This window comes from Lissotriton helveticus, chromosome 6 (assembly GCF_964261635.1).
Source record: "Lissotriton helveticus chromosome 6, aLisHel1.1, whole genome shotgun sequence".
NCBI classification, from domain to species: Eukaryota; Metazoa; Chordata; class Amphibia; order Caudata; family Salamandridae; genus Lissotriton; species Lissotriton helveticus.
In genome coordinates this window covers 479,162,259-479,180,733 of record NC_136067.1, presented here as the reverse complement: position 1 = coordinate 479,180,733, position 18,475 = coordinate 479,162,259, and positions in this window count along the sequence as shown.

The following is an 18,475-nucleotide window of genomic DNA, read 5'->3' as shown; positions in this document are numbered from 1 at the left end:
TACAAAGCCAATTCTTCACCAGAAAGGAGACAAGCTACCGGGGACCGGTTTCTGGCATTTCAGCCTCTTCGGCCCGGCTTGCTTGAATCCTGATGGAGCAGTGAGAAAGGGACTCATGTCTGAGTATACCCTGCCACACCTATAGTGGCCAAAAACGATACAGAAAAGGGGGTGGTGATGAACAGAGTGTCTGAATTAAGCAGACCACTCTTACCCAGTCCAAAGATCAGGGCTTGATCCATCACCGTTATTTATCTCACTGCCCCATCCCAGCTCAGAACCTGGCTATATGCAAATTAGTCTGTCCCTGGCCCAGTGCATCATGGGAACAGGGCAGACCAAACTACAAAGCCAATTCTTCGCCAGAAAGGAGACAAGCTACCGGGGACCGGTTTCTGGCATTTCAGCCTCTTCGGCCCGGCTTGCTTGAATCCTGATGGAGCAGTGAGAAAGGGACTCATGTCTGAGTATACCCTGCCACACCTATAGTGGCCAAAAACGATACAGAAAAGGGGGTGGTGATGAACAGAGTGTCTGAATTAAGCAGACCACTCTTACCCAGTCCAAAGATCAGGGCTTGATCCATCACCGTTATTTATCTCACTGCCCCATCCCAGCTCAGAACCTGGCTATATGCAAATTAGTCTGTCCCTGGCCCAGTGCATCATGGGAACAGGGCAGACCAAACTACAAAGCCAATTCTTCACCAGAAAGGAGACAAGCTACCGGGGACCGGTTTCTGGCATTTCAGCCTCTTCGGCCCGGCTTGCTTGAATCCTGATGGAGCAGTGAGAAAGGGACTCATGTCTGAGTATACCCTGCCACACCTATAGTGGCCAAAAACGATACAGAAAAGGGGGTGGTGATGAACAGAGTGTCTGAATTAAGCAGACCACTCTTACCCAGTCCAAAGATCAGGGCTTGATCCATCACCGTTATTTATCTCACTGCCCCATCCCAGCTCAGAACCTGGCTATATGCAAATTAGTCTGTCCCTGGCCCAGTGCATCATGGGAACAGGGCAGACCAAACTACAAAGCCAATTCTTCACCAGAAAGGAGACAAGCTACCGGGGACCGGTTTCTGGCATTTCAGCCTCTTCGGCCCGGCTTGCTTGAATCCTGATGGAGCAGTGAGAAAGGGACTCATGTCTGAGTATACCCTGCCACACCTATAGTGGCCAAAAACGATACAGAAAAGGGGGTGGTGATGAACAGAGTGTCTGAATTAAGCAGACCACTCTTACCCAGTCCAAAGATCAGGGCTTGATCCATCACCGTTATTTATCTCACTGCCCCATCCCAGCTCAGAACCTGGCTATATGCAAATTAGTCTGTCCCTGGCCCAGTGCATCATGGGAACAGGGCAGACCAAACTACAAAGCCAATTCTTCACCAGAAAGGAGACAAGCTACCGGGGACCGGTTTCTGGCATTTCAGCCTCCTCGGCCCGGCTTGCTTGAATCCTGATGGAGCAGTGAGAAAGGGACTCATGTCTGAGTATACCCTGCCACACCTATAGTGGCCAAAAACGATACAGAAAAGGGGGTGGTGATGAACAGAGTGTCTGAATTAAGCAGACCACTCTTACCCAGTCCAAAGATCAGGGCTTGATCCATCACCGTTATTTATCTCACTGCCCCATCCCAGCTCAGAACCTGGCTATATGCAAATTAGTCTGTCCCTGGCCCAGTGCATCATGGGAACAGGGCAGACCAAACTACAAAGCCAATTCTTCACCAGAAAGGAGACAAGCTACCGGGGACCGGTTTCTGGCATTTCAGCCTCTTCGGCCCGGCTTGCTTGAATCCTGATGGAGCAGTGAGAAAGGGACTCATGTCTGAGTATACCCTGCCACACCTATAGTGGCCAAAAACGATACAGAAAAGGGGGTGGTGATGAACAGAGTGTCTGAATTAAGCAGACCACTCTTACCCAGTCCAAAGATCAGGGCTTGATCCATCACCGTTATTTATCTCACTGCCCCATCCCAGCTCAGAACCTGGCTATATGCAAATTAGTCTGTCCCTGGCCCAGTGCATCATGGGAACAGGGCAGACCAAACTACAAAGCCAATTCTTCACCAGAAAGGAGACAAGCTACCGGGGACCGGTTTCTGGCATTTCAGCCTCTTCGGCCCGGCTTGCTTGAATCCTGATGGAGCAGTGAGAAAGGGACTCATGTCTGAGTATACCCTGCCACACCTATAGTGGCCAAAAACGATACAGAAAAGGGGGTGGTGATGAACAGAGTGTCTGAATTAAGCAGACCACTCTTACCCAGTCCAAAGATCAGGGCTTGATCCATCACCGTTATTTATCTCACTGCCCCATCCCAGCTCAGAACCTGGCTATATGCAAATTAGTCTGTCCCTGGCCCAGTGCATCATGGGAACAGGGCAGACCAAACTACAAAGCCAATTCTTCACCAGAAAGGAGACAAGCTACCGGGGACCGGTTTCTGGCATTTCAGCCTCTTCGGCCCGGCTTGCTTGAATCCTGATGGAGCAGTGAGAAAGGGACTCATGTCTGAGTATACCCTGCCACACCTATAGTGGCCAAAAACGATACAGAAAAGGGGGTGGTGATGAACAGAGTGTCTGAATTAAGCAGACCACTCTTACCCAGTCCAAAGATCAGGGCTTGATCCATCACCGTTATTTATCTCACTGCCCCATCCCAGCTCAGAACCTGGCTATATGCAAATTAGTCTGTCCCTGGCCCAGTGCATCATGGGAACAGGGCAGACCAAACTACAAAGCCAATTCTTCACCAGAAAGGAGACAAGCTACCGGGGACCGGTTTCTGGCATTTCAGCCTCTTCGGCCCGGCTTGCTTGAATCCTGATGGAGCAGTGAGAAAGGGACTCATGTCTGAGTATACCCTGCCACACCTATAGTGGCCAAAAACGATACAGAAAAGGGGGTGGTGATGAACAGAGTGTCTGAATTAAGCAGACCACTCTTACCCAGTCCAAAGATCAGGGCTTGATCCATCACCGTTATTTATCTCACTGCCCCATCCCAGCTCAGAACCTGGCTATATGCAAATTAGTCTGTCCCTGGCCCAGTGCATCATGGGAACAGGGCAGACCAAACTACAAAGCCAATTCTTCACCAGAAAGGAGACAAGCTACCGGGGACCGGTTTCTGGCATTTCAGCCTCTTCGGCCCGGCTTGCTTGAATCCTGATGGAGCAGTGAGAAAGGGAGTCATGTCTGAGTATACCCTGCCACACCTATAGTGGCCAAAAACGATACAGAAAAGGGGGTGGTGATGAACAGAGTGTCTGAATTAAGCAGACCACTCTTACCCAGTCCAAAGATCAGGGCTTGATCCATCACCGTTATTTATCTCACTGCCCCATCCCAGCTCAGAACCTGGCTATATGCAAATTAGTCTGTCCCTGGCCCAGTGCATCATGGGAACAGGGCAGACCAAACTACAAAGCCAATTCTTCACCAGAAAGGAGACAAGCTACCGGGGACCGGTTTCTGGCATTTCAGCCTCTTCGGCCCGGCTTGCTTGAATCCTGATGGAGCAGTGAGAAAGGGACTCATGTCTGAGTATACCCTGCCACACCTATAGTGGCCAAAAACGATACAGAAAAGGGGGTGGTGATGAACAGAGTGTCTGAATTAAGCAGACCACTCTTACCCAGTCCAAAGATCAGGGCTTGATCCATCACCGTTATTTATCTCACTGCCCCATCCCAGCTCAGAACCTGGCTATATGCAAATTAGTCTGTCCCTGGCCCAGTGCATCATGGGAACAGGGCAGACCAAACTACAAAGCCAATTCTTCACCAGAAAGGAGACAAGCTACCGGGGACCGGTTTCTGGCATTTCAGCCTCTTCGGCCCGGCTTGCTTGAATCCTGATGGAGCAGTGAGAAAGGGACTCATGTCTGAGTATACCCTGCCACACCTATAGTGGCCAAAAACGATACAGAAAAGGGGGTGGTGATGAACAGAGTGTCTGAATTAAGCAGACCACTCTTACCCAGTCCAAAGATCAGGGCTTGATCCATCACCGTTATTTATCTCACTGCCCCATCCCAGCTCAGAACCTGGCTATATGCAAATTAGTCTGTCCCTGGCCCAGTGCATCATGGGAACAGGGCAGACCAAACTACAAAGCCAATTCTTCACCAGAAAGGAGACAAGCTACCGGGGACCGGTTTCTGGCATTTCAGCCTCTTCGGCCCGGCTTGCTTGAATCCTGATGGAGCAGTGAGAAAGGGACTCATGTCTGAGTATACCCTGCCACACCTATAGTGGCCAAAAACGATACAGAAAAGGGGGTGGTGATGAACAGAGTGTCTGAATTAAGCAGACCACTCTTACCCAGTCCAAAGATCAGGGCTTGATCCATCACCGTTATTTATCTCACTGCCCCATCCCAGCTCAGAACCTGGCTATATGCAAATTAGTCTGTCCCTGGCCCAGTGCATCATGGGAACAGGGCAGACCAAACTACAAAGCCAATTCTTCACCAGAAAGGAGACAAGCTACCGGGGACCGGTTTCTGGCATTTCAGCCTCTTCGGCCCGGCTTGCTTGAATCCTGATGGAGCAGTGAGAAAGGGACTCATGTCTGAGTATACCCTGCCACACCTATAGTGGCCAAAAACGATACAGAAAAGGGGGTGGTGATGAACAGAGTGTCTGAATTAAGCAGACCACTCTTACCCAGTCCAAAGATCAGGGCTTGATCCATCACCGTTATTTATCTCACTGCCCCATCCCAGCTCAGAACCTGGCTATATGCAAATTAGTCTGTCCCTGGCCCAGTGCATCATGGGAACAGGGCAGACCAAACTACAAAGCCAATTCTTCACCAGAAAGGAGACAAGCTACCGGGGACCGGTTTCTGGCATTTCAGCCTCTTCGGCCCGGCTTGCTTGAATCCTGATGGAGCAGTGAGAAAGGGACTCATGTCTGAGTATACCCTGCCACACCTATAGTGGCCAAAAACGATACAGAAAAGGGGGTGGTGATGAACAGAGTCTCTGAATTAAGCAGACCACTCTTACCCAGTCCAAAGATCAGGGCTTGATCCATCACCGTTATTTATCTCACTGCCCCATCCCAGCTCAGAACCTGGCTATATGCAAATTAGTCTGTCCCTGGCCCAGTGCATCATGGGAACAGGGCAGACCAAACTACAAAGCCAATTCTTCACCAGAAAGGAGACAAGCTACCGGGGACCGGTTTCTGGCATTTCAGCCTCTTCGGCCCGGCTTGCTTGAATCCTGATGGAGCAGTGAGAAAGGGACTCATGTCTGAGTATACCCTGCCACACCTATAGTGGCCAAAAACGATACAGAAAAGGGGGTGGTGATGAACAGAGTGTCTGAATTAAGCAGACCACTCTTACCCAGTCCAAAGATCAGGGCTTGATCCATCACCGTTATTTATCTCACTGCCCCATCCCAGCTCAGAACCTGGCTATATGCAAATTAGTCTGTCCCTGGCCCAGTGCATCATGGGAACAGGGCAGACCAAACTACAAAGCCAATTCTTCACCAGAAAGGAGACAAGCTACCGGGGACCGGTTTCTGGCATTTCAGCCTCTTCGGCCCGGCTTGCTTGAATCCTGATGGAGCAGTGAGAAAGGGACTCATGTCTGAGTATACCCTGCCACACCTATAGTGGCCAAAAACGATACAGAAAAGGGGGTGGTGATGAACAGAGTGTCTGAATTAAGCAGACCACTCTTACCCAGTCCAAAGATCAGGGCTTGATCCATCACCGTTATTTATCTCACTGCCCCATCCCAGCTCAGAACCTGGCTATATGCAAATTAGTCTGTCCCTGGCCCAGTGCATCATGGGAACAGGGCAGACCAAACTACAAAGCCAATTCTTCACCAGAAAGGAGACAAGCTACCGGGGACCGGTTTCTGGCATTTCAGCCTCTTCGGCCCGGCTTGCTTGAATCCTGATGGAGCAGTGAGAAAGGGAGTCATGTCTGAGTATACCCTGCCACACCTATAGTGGCCAAAAACGATACAGAAAATGGGGTGGTGATGAACAGAGTGTCTGAATTAAGCAGACCACTCTTACCCAGTCCAAAGATCAGGGCTTGATCCATCACCGTTATTTATCTCACTGCCCCATCCCAGCTCAGAACCTGGCTATATGCAAATTAGTCTGTCCCTGGCCCAGTGCATCATGGGAACAGGGCAGACCAAACTACAAAGCCAATTCTTCACCAGAAAGGAGACAAGCTACCGGGGACCGGTTTCTGGCATTTCAGCCTCTTCGGCCCGGCTTGCTTGAATCCTGATGGAGCAGTGAGAAAGGGACTCATGTCTGAGTATACCCTGCCACACCTATAGTGGCCAAAAACGATACAGAAAAGGGGGTGGTGATGAACAGAGTGTCTGAATTAAGCAGTTCTGAAACTGGGATGGTGCAATGAGCTAAAAAACGGTGTTGGATCTAGCCCTGATCTCTTGACTGGGTGAGAGTACTCTGCTTAATTCAGATACTCTGTCCATCACCACCCCTTGTTGTAATTTATTTTGTCCACCCTAAGCGTGGAAGGGTATACTCAGATGTGAGTCCCTTGCTCATTGCACCATCAGGATTCAAGCAAGCCGGGCCGAAGACGCCTGAAATGGCAGAAACCGGTCCCCGGAAGCTTGTTTCCTTCCCAGTGTAAGAATTGGCTTTTGTAGTCTGGTCTGCCCTGTTCCCATGATGCACTGGGCCAGGGACAGACTAATTTGCATACAGCCAGGTTCTGAAACTGGGATGGTGCAATGAGCTAAAAAACGGTGTTGGATCTAGCCCTGATCTCTTGACTGGGTGAGAGTACTCTGCTTAATTCAGATACTCTGTCCATCACCACCCCTTGTTGTAAATTATTTTGTCCACCCTAAGCGTGGAAGGGTATACTCAGATGCGAGTCCCTTGCTCATTGCACCATCAGGATTCAAGCAAGCCGGGCCGAAGACGCCTGAAATGGCAGAAACCGGTCCCCGGAAGCTTGTTTCCTTCCCAGTGTAAGAATTTGCTTTTGTAGTCTGGTCTGCCCTGTTCCCATGATGCACTGGGCCAGGGACAGACTAATTTGCATACAGCCAGGTTCTGAAACTGGGATGGTGCAATGAGCTAAAAAACGGTGTTGGATCTAGCCCTGATCTCTTGACTGGGTGAGAGTACTCTGCTTAATTCAGATACTCTGTCCATCACCACCCCTTGTTGTAAATTATTTTGTCCACCCTAAGCGTGGAAGGGTATACTCAGATGTGAGTCCCTTGCTCATTGCACCATCAGGATTCAAGCAAGCCGGGCCGAAGACGCCTGAAATGGCAGAAACCGGTCCCCGGAAGCTTGTTTCCTTCCCAGTGTAAGAATTGGCTTTTGTAGTCTGGTCTGCCCTGTTCCCATGATGCACTGGGCCAGGGACAGACTAATTTGCATACAGCCAGGTTCTGAAACTGGGATGGTGCAATGAGCTAAAAAACGGTGTTGGATCTAGCCCTGATCTCTTGACTGGGTGAGAGTACTCTGCTTAATTCAGATACTCTGTCCATCACCACCCCTTGTTGTAAATTATTTTGTCCACCCTAAGCGTGGAAGGGTATACTCAGATGTGAGTCCCTTGCTCATTGCACCATCAGGATTCAAGCAAGCCGGGCCGAAGACGCCTGAAATGGCAGAAACCGGTCCCCGGAAGCTTGTTTCCTTCCCAGTGTAAGAATTGGCTTTTGTAGTCTGGTCTGCCCTGTTCCCATGATGCACTGGGCCAGGGACAGACTAATTTGCATACAGCCAGGTTCTGAAACTGGGATGGTGCAATGAGCTAAAAAACGGTGTTGGATCTAGCCCTGATCTCTTGACTGGGTGAGAGTACTCTGCTTAATTCAGATACTCTGTCCATCACCACCCCTTGTTGTAAATTATTTTGTCCACCCTAAGCGTGGAAGGGTATACTCAGATGTGAGTCCCTTGCTCATTGCACCATCAGGATTCAAGCAAGCCGGGCCGAAGACGCCTGAAATGGCAGAAACCGGTCCCCGGAAGCTTGTTTCCTTCCCAGTGTAAGAATTGGCTTTTGTAGTCTGGTCTGCCCTGTTCCCATGATGCACTGGGCCAGGGACAGACTAATTTGCATACAGCCAGGTTCTGAAACTGGGATGGTGCAATGAGCTAAAAAACGGTGTTGGATCTAGCCCTGATCTCTTGACTGGGTGAGAGTACTCTGCTTAATTCAGATACTCTGTCCATCACCACCCCTTGTTGTAAATTATTTTGTCCACCCTAAGCGTGGAAGGGTATACTCAGATGTGAGTCCCTTGCTCATTGCACCATCAGGATTCAAGCAAGCCGGGCCGAAGACGCCTGAAATGGCAGAAACCGGTCCCCGGAAGCTTGTTTCCTTCCCAGTGTAAGAATTGGCTTTTGTAGTCTGGTCTGCCCTGTTCCCATGATGCACTGGGCCAGGGACAGACTAATTTGCATACAGCCAGGTTCTGAAACTGGGATGGTGCAATGAGCTAAAAAACGGTGTTGGATCTAGCCCTGATCTCTTGACTGGGTGAGAGTACTCTGCTTAATTCAGATACTCTGTCCATCACCACCCCTTGTTGTAAATTATTTTGTCCACCCTAAGCGTGGAAGGGTATACTCAGATGTGAGTCCCTTGCTCATTGCACCATCAGGATTCAAGCAAGCCGGGCCGAAGACGCCTGAAATGGCAGAAACCGGTCCCCGGAAGCTTGTTTCCTTCCCAGTGTAAGAATTGGCTTTTGTAGTCTGGTCTGCCCTGTTCCCATGATGCACTGGGCCAGGGACAGACTAATTTGCATACAGCCAGGTTCTGAAACTGGGATGGTGCAATGAGCTAAAAAACGGTGTTGGATCTAGCCCTGATCTCTTGACTGGGTGAGAGTACTCTGCTTAATTCAGATACTCTGTCCATCACCACCCCTTGTTGTAAATTATTTTGTCCACCCTAAGCGTGGAAGGGTATACTCAGATGTGAGTCCCTTGCTCATTGCACCATCAGGATTCAAGCAAGCCGGGCCGAAGACGCCTGAAATGGCAGAAACCGGTCCCCGGAAGCTTGTTTCCTTCCCAGTGTAAGAATTGGCTTTTGTAGTCTGGTCTGCCCTGTTCCCATGATGCACTGGGCCAGGGACAGACTAATTTGCATACAGCCAGGTTCTGAAACTGGGATGGTGCAATGAGCTAAAAAACGGTGTTGGATCTAGCCCTGATCTCTTGACTGGGTGAGAGTACTCTGCTTAATTCAGATACTCTGTCCATCACCACCCCTTGTTGTAAATTATTTTGTCCACCCTAAGCGTGGAAGGGTATACTCAGATGTGAGTCCCTTGCTCATTGCACCATCAGGATTCAAGCAAGCCGGGCCGAAGACGCCTGAAATGGCAGAAACCGGTCCCCGGAAGCTTGTTTCCTTCCCAGTGTAAGAATTGGCTTTTGTAGTCTGGTCTGCCCTGTTCCCATGATGCACTGGGCCAGGGACAGACTAATTTGCATACAGCCAGGTTCTGAAACTGGGATGGTGCAATGAGCTAAAAAACGGTGTTGGATCTAGCCCTGATCTCTTGACTGGGTGAGAGTACTCTGCTTAATTCAGATACTCTGTCCATCACCACCCCTTGTTGTAAATTATTTTGTCCACCCTAAGCGTGGAAGGGTATACTCAGATGTGAGTCCCTTGCTCATTGCACCATCAGGATTCAAGCAAGCCGGGCCGAAGACGCCTGAAATGGCAGAAACCGGTCCCCGGAAGCTTGTTTCCTTCCCAGTGTAAGAATTGGCTTTTGTAGTCTGGTCTGCCCTGTTCCCATGATGCACTGGGCCAGGGACAGACTAATTTGCATACAGCCAGGTTCTGAAACTGGGATGGTGCAATGAGCTAAAAAACGGTGTTGGATCTAGCCCTGATCTCTTGACTGGGTGAGAGTACTCTGCTTAATTCAGATACTCTGTCCATCACCACCCCTTGTTGTAAATTATTTTGTCCACCCTAAGCGTGGAAGGGTATACTCAGATGTGAGTCCCTTGCTCATTGCACCATCAGGATTCAAGCAAGCCGGGCCGAAGACGCCTGAAATGGCAGAAACCGGTCCCCGGAAGCTTGTTTCCTTCCCAGTGTAAGAATTGGCTTTTGTAGTCTGGTCTGCCCTGTTCCCATGATGCACTGGGCCAGGGACAGACTAATTTGCATACAGCCAGGTTCTGAAACTGGGATGGTGCAATGAGCTAAAAAACGGTGTTGGATCTAGCCCTGATCTCTTGACTGGGTGAGAGTACTCTGCTTAATTCAGATACTCTGTCCATCACCACCCCTTGTTGTAAATTATTTTGTCCACCCTAAGCGTGGAAGGGTATACTCAGATGTGAGTCCCTTGCTCATTGCACCATCAGGATTCAAGCAAGCCGGGCCGAAGACGCCTGAAATGGCAGAAACCGGTCCCCGGAAGCTTGTTTCCTTCCCAGTGTAAGAATTGGCTTTTGTAGTCTGGTCTGCCCTGTTCCCATGATGCACTGGGCCAGGGACAGACTAATTTGCATACAGCCAGGTTCTGAAACTGGGATGGTGCAATGAGCTAAAAAACGGTGTTGGATCTAGCCCTGATCTCTTGACTGGGTGAGAGTACTCTGCTTAATTCAGATACTCTGTCCATCACCACCCCTTGTTGTAAATTATTTTGTCCACCCTAAGCGTGGAAGGGTATACTCAGATGTGAGTCCCTTGCTCATTGCACCATCAGGATTCAAGCAAGCCGGGCCGAAGACGCCTGAAATGGCAGAAACCGGTCCCCGGAAGCTTGTTTCCTTCCCAGTGTAAGAATTGGCTTTTGTAGTCTGGTCTGCCCTGTTCCCATGATGCACTGGGCCAGGGACAGACTAATTTGCATACAGCCAGGTTCTGAAACTGGGATGGTGCAATGAGCTAACAAACGGTGTTGGATCTAGCCCTGATCTCTTGACTGGGTGAGAGTACTCTGCTTAATTCAGATACTCTGTCCATCACCACCCCTTGTTGTAAATTATTTTGTCCACCCTAAGCGTGGAAGGGTATACTCAGATGTGAGTCCCTTGCTCATTGCACCATCAGGATTCAAGCAAGCCGGGCCGAAGACGCCTGAAATGGCAGAAACCGGTCCCCGGAAGCTTGTTTCCTTCCCAGTGTAAGAATTGGCTTTTGTAGTCTGGTCTGCCCTGTTCCCATGATGCACTGGGCCAGGGACAGACTAATTTGCATACAGCCAGGTTCTGAAACTGGGATGGTGCAATGAGCTAAAAAACGGTGTTGGATCTAGCCCTGATCTCTTGACTGGGTGAGAGTACTCTGATTAATTCAGATACTCTGTCCATCACCACCCCTTGTTGTAAATTATTTTGTCCACCCTAAGCGTGGAAGGGTATACTCAGATGTGAGTCCCTTGCTCATTGCACCATCAGGATTCAAGCAAGCCGGGCCGAAGACGCCTGAAATGGCAGAAACCGGTCCCCGGAAGCTTGTTTCCTTCCCAGTGTAAGAATTGGCTTTTGTAGTCTGGTCTGCCCTGTTCCCATGATGCACTGGGCCAGGGACAGACTAATTTGCATACAGCCAGGTTCTGAAACTGGGATGGTGCAATGAGCTAAAAAACGGTGTTGGATCTAGCCCTGATCTCTTGACTGGGTGAGAGTACTCTGCTTAATTCAGATACTCTGTCCATCACCACCCCTTGTTGTAAATTATTTTGTCCACCCTAAGCGTGGAAGGGTATACTCAGATGTGAGTCCCTTGCTCATTGCACCATCAGGATTCAAGCAAGCCGGGCCGAAGACGCCTGAAATGGCAGAAACCGGTCCCCGGAAGCTTGTTTCCTTCCCAGTGTAAGAATTGGCTTTTGTAGTCTGGTCTGCCCTGTTCCCATGATGCACTGGGCCAGGGACAGACTAATTTGCATACAGCCAGGTTCTGAAACTGGGATGGTGCAATGAGCTAAAAAACGGTGTTGGATCTAGCCCTGATCTCTTGACTGGGTGAGAGTACTCTGCTTAATTCAGATACTCTGTCCATCACCACCCCTTGTTGTAAATTATTTTGTCCACCCTAAGCGTGGAAGGGTATACTCAGATGTGAGTCCCTTGCTCATTGCACCATCAGGATTCAAGCAAGCCGGGCCGAAGACGCCTGAAATGGCAGAAACCGGTCCCCGGAAGCTTGTTTCCTTCCCAGTGTAAGAATTGGCTTTTGTAGTCTGGTCTGCCCTGTTCCCATGATGCACTGGGCCAGGGACAGACTAATTTGCATACAGCCAGGTTCTGAAACTGGGATGGTGCAATGAGCTAAAAAACGGTGTTGGATCTAGCCCTGATCTCTTGACTGGGTGAGAGTACTCTGCTTAATTCAGATACTCTGTCCATCACCACCCCTTGTTGTAAATTATTTTGTCCACCCTAAGCGTGGAAGGGTATACTCAGATGTGAGTCCCTTGCTCATTGCACCATCAGGATTCAAGCAAGCCGGGCCGAAGACGCCTGAAATGGCAGAAACCGGTCCCCGGAAGCTTGTTTCCTTCCCAGTGTAAGAATTGGCTTTTGTAGTCTGGTCTGCCCTGTTCCCATGATGCACTGGGCCAGGGACAGACTAATTTGCATACAGCCAGGTTCTGAAACTGGGATGGTGCAATGAGCTAAAAAACGGTGTTGGATCTAGCCCTGATCTCTTGACTGGGTGAGAGTACTCTGCTTAATTCAGATACTCTGTCCATCACCACCCCTTGTTGTAAATTAAGCTCCTTACAGAGACACTACTGCCCTCCCTTGAAAGTGTTCTAGGACCTGTTAGTAGGTTCCCCTCTTCAGGTTGGTACAGTCCATCCACTCCGATGACAGTGTCCCGATCCCCCTCTTGCTCCTTCCCATCTGGGTGAGCTGCCACCCACGCTCTCAAGCTGGTTTGGGGCTCCCCCTTTTTAGCACCTCGCTTGAAAAACACCCCCTTTTCTTGGCAGAATTCCCTGAGTTGTGCCGCAGTATAGGTCTCCAACTCTTCCGATTCAAACTCCATTTTGCCAACAGGGTATCAAACAGCCACTTGGAAGAATTCAAGGAAGGGTATCACGTGAGGGCTTCCTCCACCCACCACCAGGAAATAATTTGGAAAAGCAAAACATTAATTAGGGAGTCCGCAAGGAGAAAACTCCAGGTGTAGGCCTGTGTTACACACTGCGTTACTATTAAGTGGATGTAAGCACAAGCTCTGATCCCACCGCTGCCACCAATCATGTTAGACCTGGGGTTACCAGACTACATAGGGCAGCTTAGCACAGAGCAGGGACAGCTTCACTCCAAGGCAAATGTGTTGTGCTTACAATTCTCACTCACAGTAACCCAGCGCTCCACCACTGAAAATACGCCACACCAGTTTAGAAAAATACGATTTGCTTTATAAAATCTCTTTGTAGTTTCTCTATGTTTCCTTGCAGTCCTTAGTTTCTGTTGATTACATAGCTCTGCATTGGATTATTAGCATATACACATTTTCATGTAGATGTAATTACTCAAGACTCTGTTGCTGGGTTGTGGGTCAGTTCTTTTCAATTCTGACATGGGGTTAATGCTTAGTCTAAAGTGACACTCTGGAACATTCAGTAATGAAATACTTTTAGGTTCAACTCAGCAGATCATGGAGACCCCAGTTGCAATGGATTACCAATTATACTTATCACTTACAATTCAGCTATTCTCAATTTGTCTAGATAGGGGTCACTGAAACAACATTCCACATTTATACAGTTTAGCAGAAGTATACATTAGGACTATTTGGTGACCATGGAGAAGCCGCCTCAGCTAGATTAACCAATATGTCTTCTCAACAGTTGCCCGTTTTCACTCTTATGCTTCTCCCCTCCCCCTTCTTAATCCTTTCTCAGGAGAACGGGGTCAATGCTGTTCCAACTTCGTGGGAAATTTCCTCTGTCACTGGCTTCCCTGGTCCTCGTTATTAACCAGCCAGAATTAGCCCTAAAACGTTTGAGTTTTAAGTCACAAGTCTATTGGCAGTCCTGCCAGCTCAACTCGCGCAGGCGAACACACAGTTCCACAGAGCTCTTCCGCCGCAACTAAACACCAGGGACCGTGGCGTAGTTTTCTGGTTCCACATTCCTTGCCAGCCCCCCCTGCTTACTTGTAATCAGGGAGGCTGGTTCCTCCAGATCACCGTTTCAGCACCAGCGCCGTAGACCCGAGTCCTCTCCCCTCCCCCACAGGCTAAACCGCACCACCTCAAAGCCTGCAGGAGGGGGGGTCACACTCACTATCGGCACGCTGGTTGTACCTCAACCCCGGTCTTTACTGAGGCGCGGCTACAGGTTTGTTGTAGGTCCGTGCTGCCGATTCTGCGTGGAAGATAAGTGTCTTCCTTTGCGGTGCCGCCTTTCTCCTCAGGCGGCTGACAGGCCCTCCTCCGGACCCGCCCGCCAGCAGCTACTCCGTGCCAATGCTCCGCCCCCTCACTGGGTGTAGTGTCTCCCTTACTTCAGGACCTGCGCAATTACGGGCCACTATTCTTGCGCCCCTTCGCTTGCTCCGCTGTCTCTATCACCACGATCCCGCTCCACACCCAACACCTCAGGGAGGGCCAGACAACGTCGGGGCAGCGCTTCCCAGCACAGGAGAGAGGTGAGCACTACAGGGGTATCAGAGATTGAAGTCCTTGAGATTGTCGAAGACTAAGAATTCCCCTCTAGTTCTTGGGGCACCTTGTCGCTATCGGGTCCCAGCAGAATTCCCTGCCCAGTTCACCAGCAGACTTACGATTCCACCCCAACGTCAGGGGACGGGTTCAAGTAACTCGAGGGGGCCTTGTGTCCCAAACAACCGAGTACAATTCAAAAGGGCCAGGTCTATGGTTAGCGAGTCAGTGACAGCAGTAGGGCAGCAATCCCTAGGGAAGGAAGTCAACCCTCTGTGTGTCCTAGCCCCCTAGCACCACAGCCTAAACTCCAACTGACTCTAAGGTCACTCCTTAGCATCTAAAGTGGCCGCCCTGGTTCTGGCCTTTTATAGTCTGGGTTCTGGCTACCAGAACTAGCCAGAAGGTTCTAGAACTTCCTCATAGAGTCCTATAGCCCTAGCTCCTGAGGTAAAAATGATGGCAGTTATCAGCCACCATTTTGTGTCTCTGCTTACATCATTTCTAAAAAGTGCGACAAGTCCTCAAAAACATATCAGGCAAGGTAGCACCTAACCCCCAGGAAAACGCCAAAAATTCCGGTGGACATAAAAAAACGAAAGGAGTTAGGAGGCAAAAAGGGAACAAAAATAAATAAATAAATAGAAGGGACAACCTAAAGGGCTGACAGGTCTAACAGGCATGAGTTTTGCTCGATAAATGTATACACCCCTATTGTTGAATGTGATACATATTATCGAGAAGTCATGACGGCAGTGGCACCATACTTAGTAGCAGATACTCGCATGGAGGGGACGGCAATTGTTTTTGTATAGGTCGCTGGACCAGGCCCTACCTAGGATACACACAAAGCCTAATATGACACAGGTCTGAAACTCACCGATGTTTGAAGGGAGAGACACCCCAATACTAGACTATACTTATGTTACTCTCCCACAACTGGAACTTATAGTAGACTGAAATAATGTGTGATAGCACCCGCACTATCGAGGGATGCACATTAAATCTCCTATTTAGTACGCTATCCATTGGAACTCTCCTCTGTTCTGCTGAGCTTGCGTAGGGGATACGACTAACCGATGATCCCACTCTGGTGCCTTAGAGCAGAGGCCCTCAGTGATCTCCCTTTGAGATGCTGGTTAAAGAGAAACTCTCACACTATTACACAAAAAAATGGGGGAGAGCGGGGAATAGAGCCCTTGATTGGGAAGCTATGAAGGTGGTTATTAGGGCCATTTACCTCAAGACAACATATGATGTTAAGACACAATTGGGGTGGGTCTTTGGCCATCAGGAGAAACCTCTAGGCATGCTTGAAAAACATCTCCCAAAATGGCTGTCTAAGCTCACGGAATAGGGGCAAACTCATGAGGAACTACTAGATGAATGGTGCAGGATGGAGAAACACACACAAATGCCCTACTGCTAGAGATTGTGTAATGAGGGGGACAAAAGAGAAGTGATGTTAGGCCTCAACTGAAACAGCAGCAGGTTCAAGAACCTTGAGAATACATGTTATAGTTAGATGGACATTTCACTCATACAAAATCATTGAAATTCCCCCGTTATAGGTAATTCAGCTAACTATAACTCACGCGCCCGCAATGCACTGCTGATGATGTCACATATTACATCACTCATGACATGGTCAGTGACATCACTCATGACATCACTGATGACATCTCAAATGACATCACTGATGACATTATTAATGACATCATCCAGTGAATGTGCGTCTTTCTGAAAAATAAATATTTTTTATATATGTATATCTAAAGGTCGATGGAAGAATAAATGGGTAAATCAGTGTCTAAAGGGCTGTTTTTTTGTAAAATTGATTGTATAACTGACTTATTAAGTGTATCTTAGTGAATACATGTATTAGCGAGTAATGTTTAAATATGTAAATATCAGTGTCTCACTTTGTGTATAAGTGGCTGCATGGGTTGGTGAGTAGCTACATGAATGTCTGTATGGGTTATTAGTTGGATTTTTGAGTATCAATATGGTTTGGTGGGGGTATTACTTAGCACACAGATGCATGAATAACTGACTCACTGTTTGTATGTGACAGCGTGTGTGCAGGACTGTATGGGTGGCTGAGTGTGTGTATGGGGGTTTAGTGAGTGAATGACTGTCTCAATTGTATCTTTATGAATAACTACATATGTTTTAAACTAGTATATGTGAGTATTGATGTATATAAGTTAGTATATGTGAGAGTGAGAGATTGGAAGAGTTCCTGTATAAATAAGTATGTGTTTCTATAAGTGATTGTTTAAGAGAGTAAGTATGTGTACGTTTCTGTAGAAGTAAGTGAAATGGTGTGTGTATAGCTGTATATACAAGTAAATGGATGTTTGATAGTTTATTTGCATGTGTGAGTATGTGTGTGAGTAACTATGGATGAGTATCGGTGTGGGACAGGATGTATAGGTGTATGAGTACGTATGATGAGTGAGTACATGTATGAGTAACTATATAGAACTGTTGGTGAATGAGTGGATTTGTATGTAGATGTTGGAATTACTGAATAGGTTGTTGTAACTGGTATTGGTATCTCCATTGTTTTGAAAATTGTAGTTTCTATTTTTTAATGTCTGTATCAAAGGTTGTATTAGGGTGAGAGGAGGTCTGCCACTCTTTCACAAGGATGATGGCATCAGTGATGTCATTTGAGATGTCATCAGTGATGTCCTGAGTGATGTCACTGACCATGTTATGAGTGATGTAATATGTGACATCATCAGCAGTGCATTGCGGGCGTGCGAGTTATTGTTAGCTGAACTAACTATAACGGGGGAATTTCAATGGTTTTGTATGAGTGAATTGTCCAGCTAACTATAACATGTGTGAAACCTATGTTTTTTTCAGTGAATTTCTAAGGTTTTTTAAATGCTAATTCCTAAGTATAACGTGTGTGAAACCTATGGTTTTTCAGTGTATTTGGAAGATTTTTTAAATGCTAATTCCTAACTATAACGTGGTTAAAACCTATATTTTTTTTAGTGAATTTCAAAGGTTTTGTAAATGATAATTTTTAATGTATTAATTGTTATATTTTTTTAAATGTATTATTTTTTATATTTTTTATACTGATTTACTACCTTGTTTTAAAGTATTTATTTTTAGATATTTTATTTTTTAAATTACATTACAATGTTTTAAAAAATATTGAAATTGTAATCTTTTTTTTTATTTTATCTTTTTTTTATTTATATATATTTTACATAGCAGACAATGATATCCTATGGAAGGAAATTCAAGTTACTGTAAGTATGGTTAGAATTACTTTTCAGGATCAGTAGTGGGCTGAAAGAGGCAGCACTGAGATCTCTCCTAATAACAGGTAAGTAAATCGGAATTCGTACTTCGGCAGATTTTGGAGGAATTGTTTAAAGTTCCAAAACTCCACACTTAGAAGAATTTCCAAGTGAAACCAGTCAATGTTAGCCTATGGAAGGAGATTCAAGTTACTGTAAGTATGGTTAGAAGTACTTTTCAGGATCCGTAGTGGGCTGAAAGTTGCAGCACTGAGGTCTCTCCTGATAACAGGTGAGTAAATCGGAATTCGCACTTCGGCAGATTTTAGAGGAATTTTCTAAAGTACTTAAACTCCACACTTAAAAGAATTTCCAAGTGAAACCAGTCAATGTTAGCCTATGGAAGGAAATTCAAGTTACTGTAAATACAATTAGAATTACTTTTCAGGATCAGTAGTGAGCTGAAAGATGCAGAACTGAGGTCTCTCCTGATAACAGGTGAGTAAATCGGATTTTGTAGTTCGACTGATTTTAGAGGAATT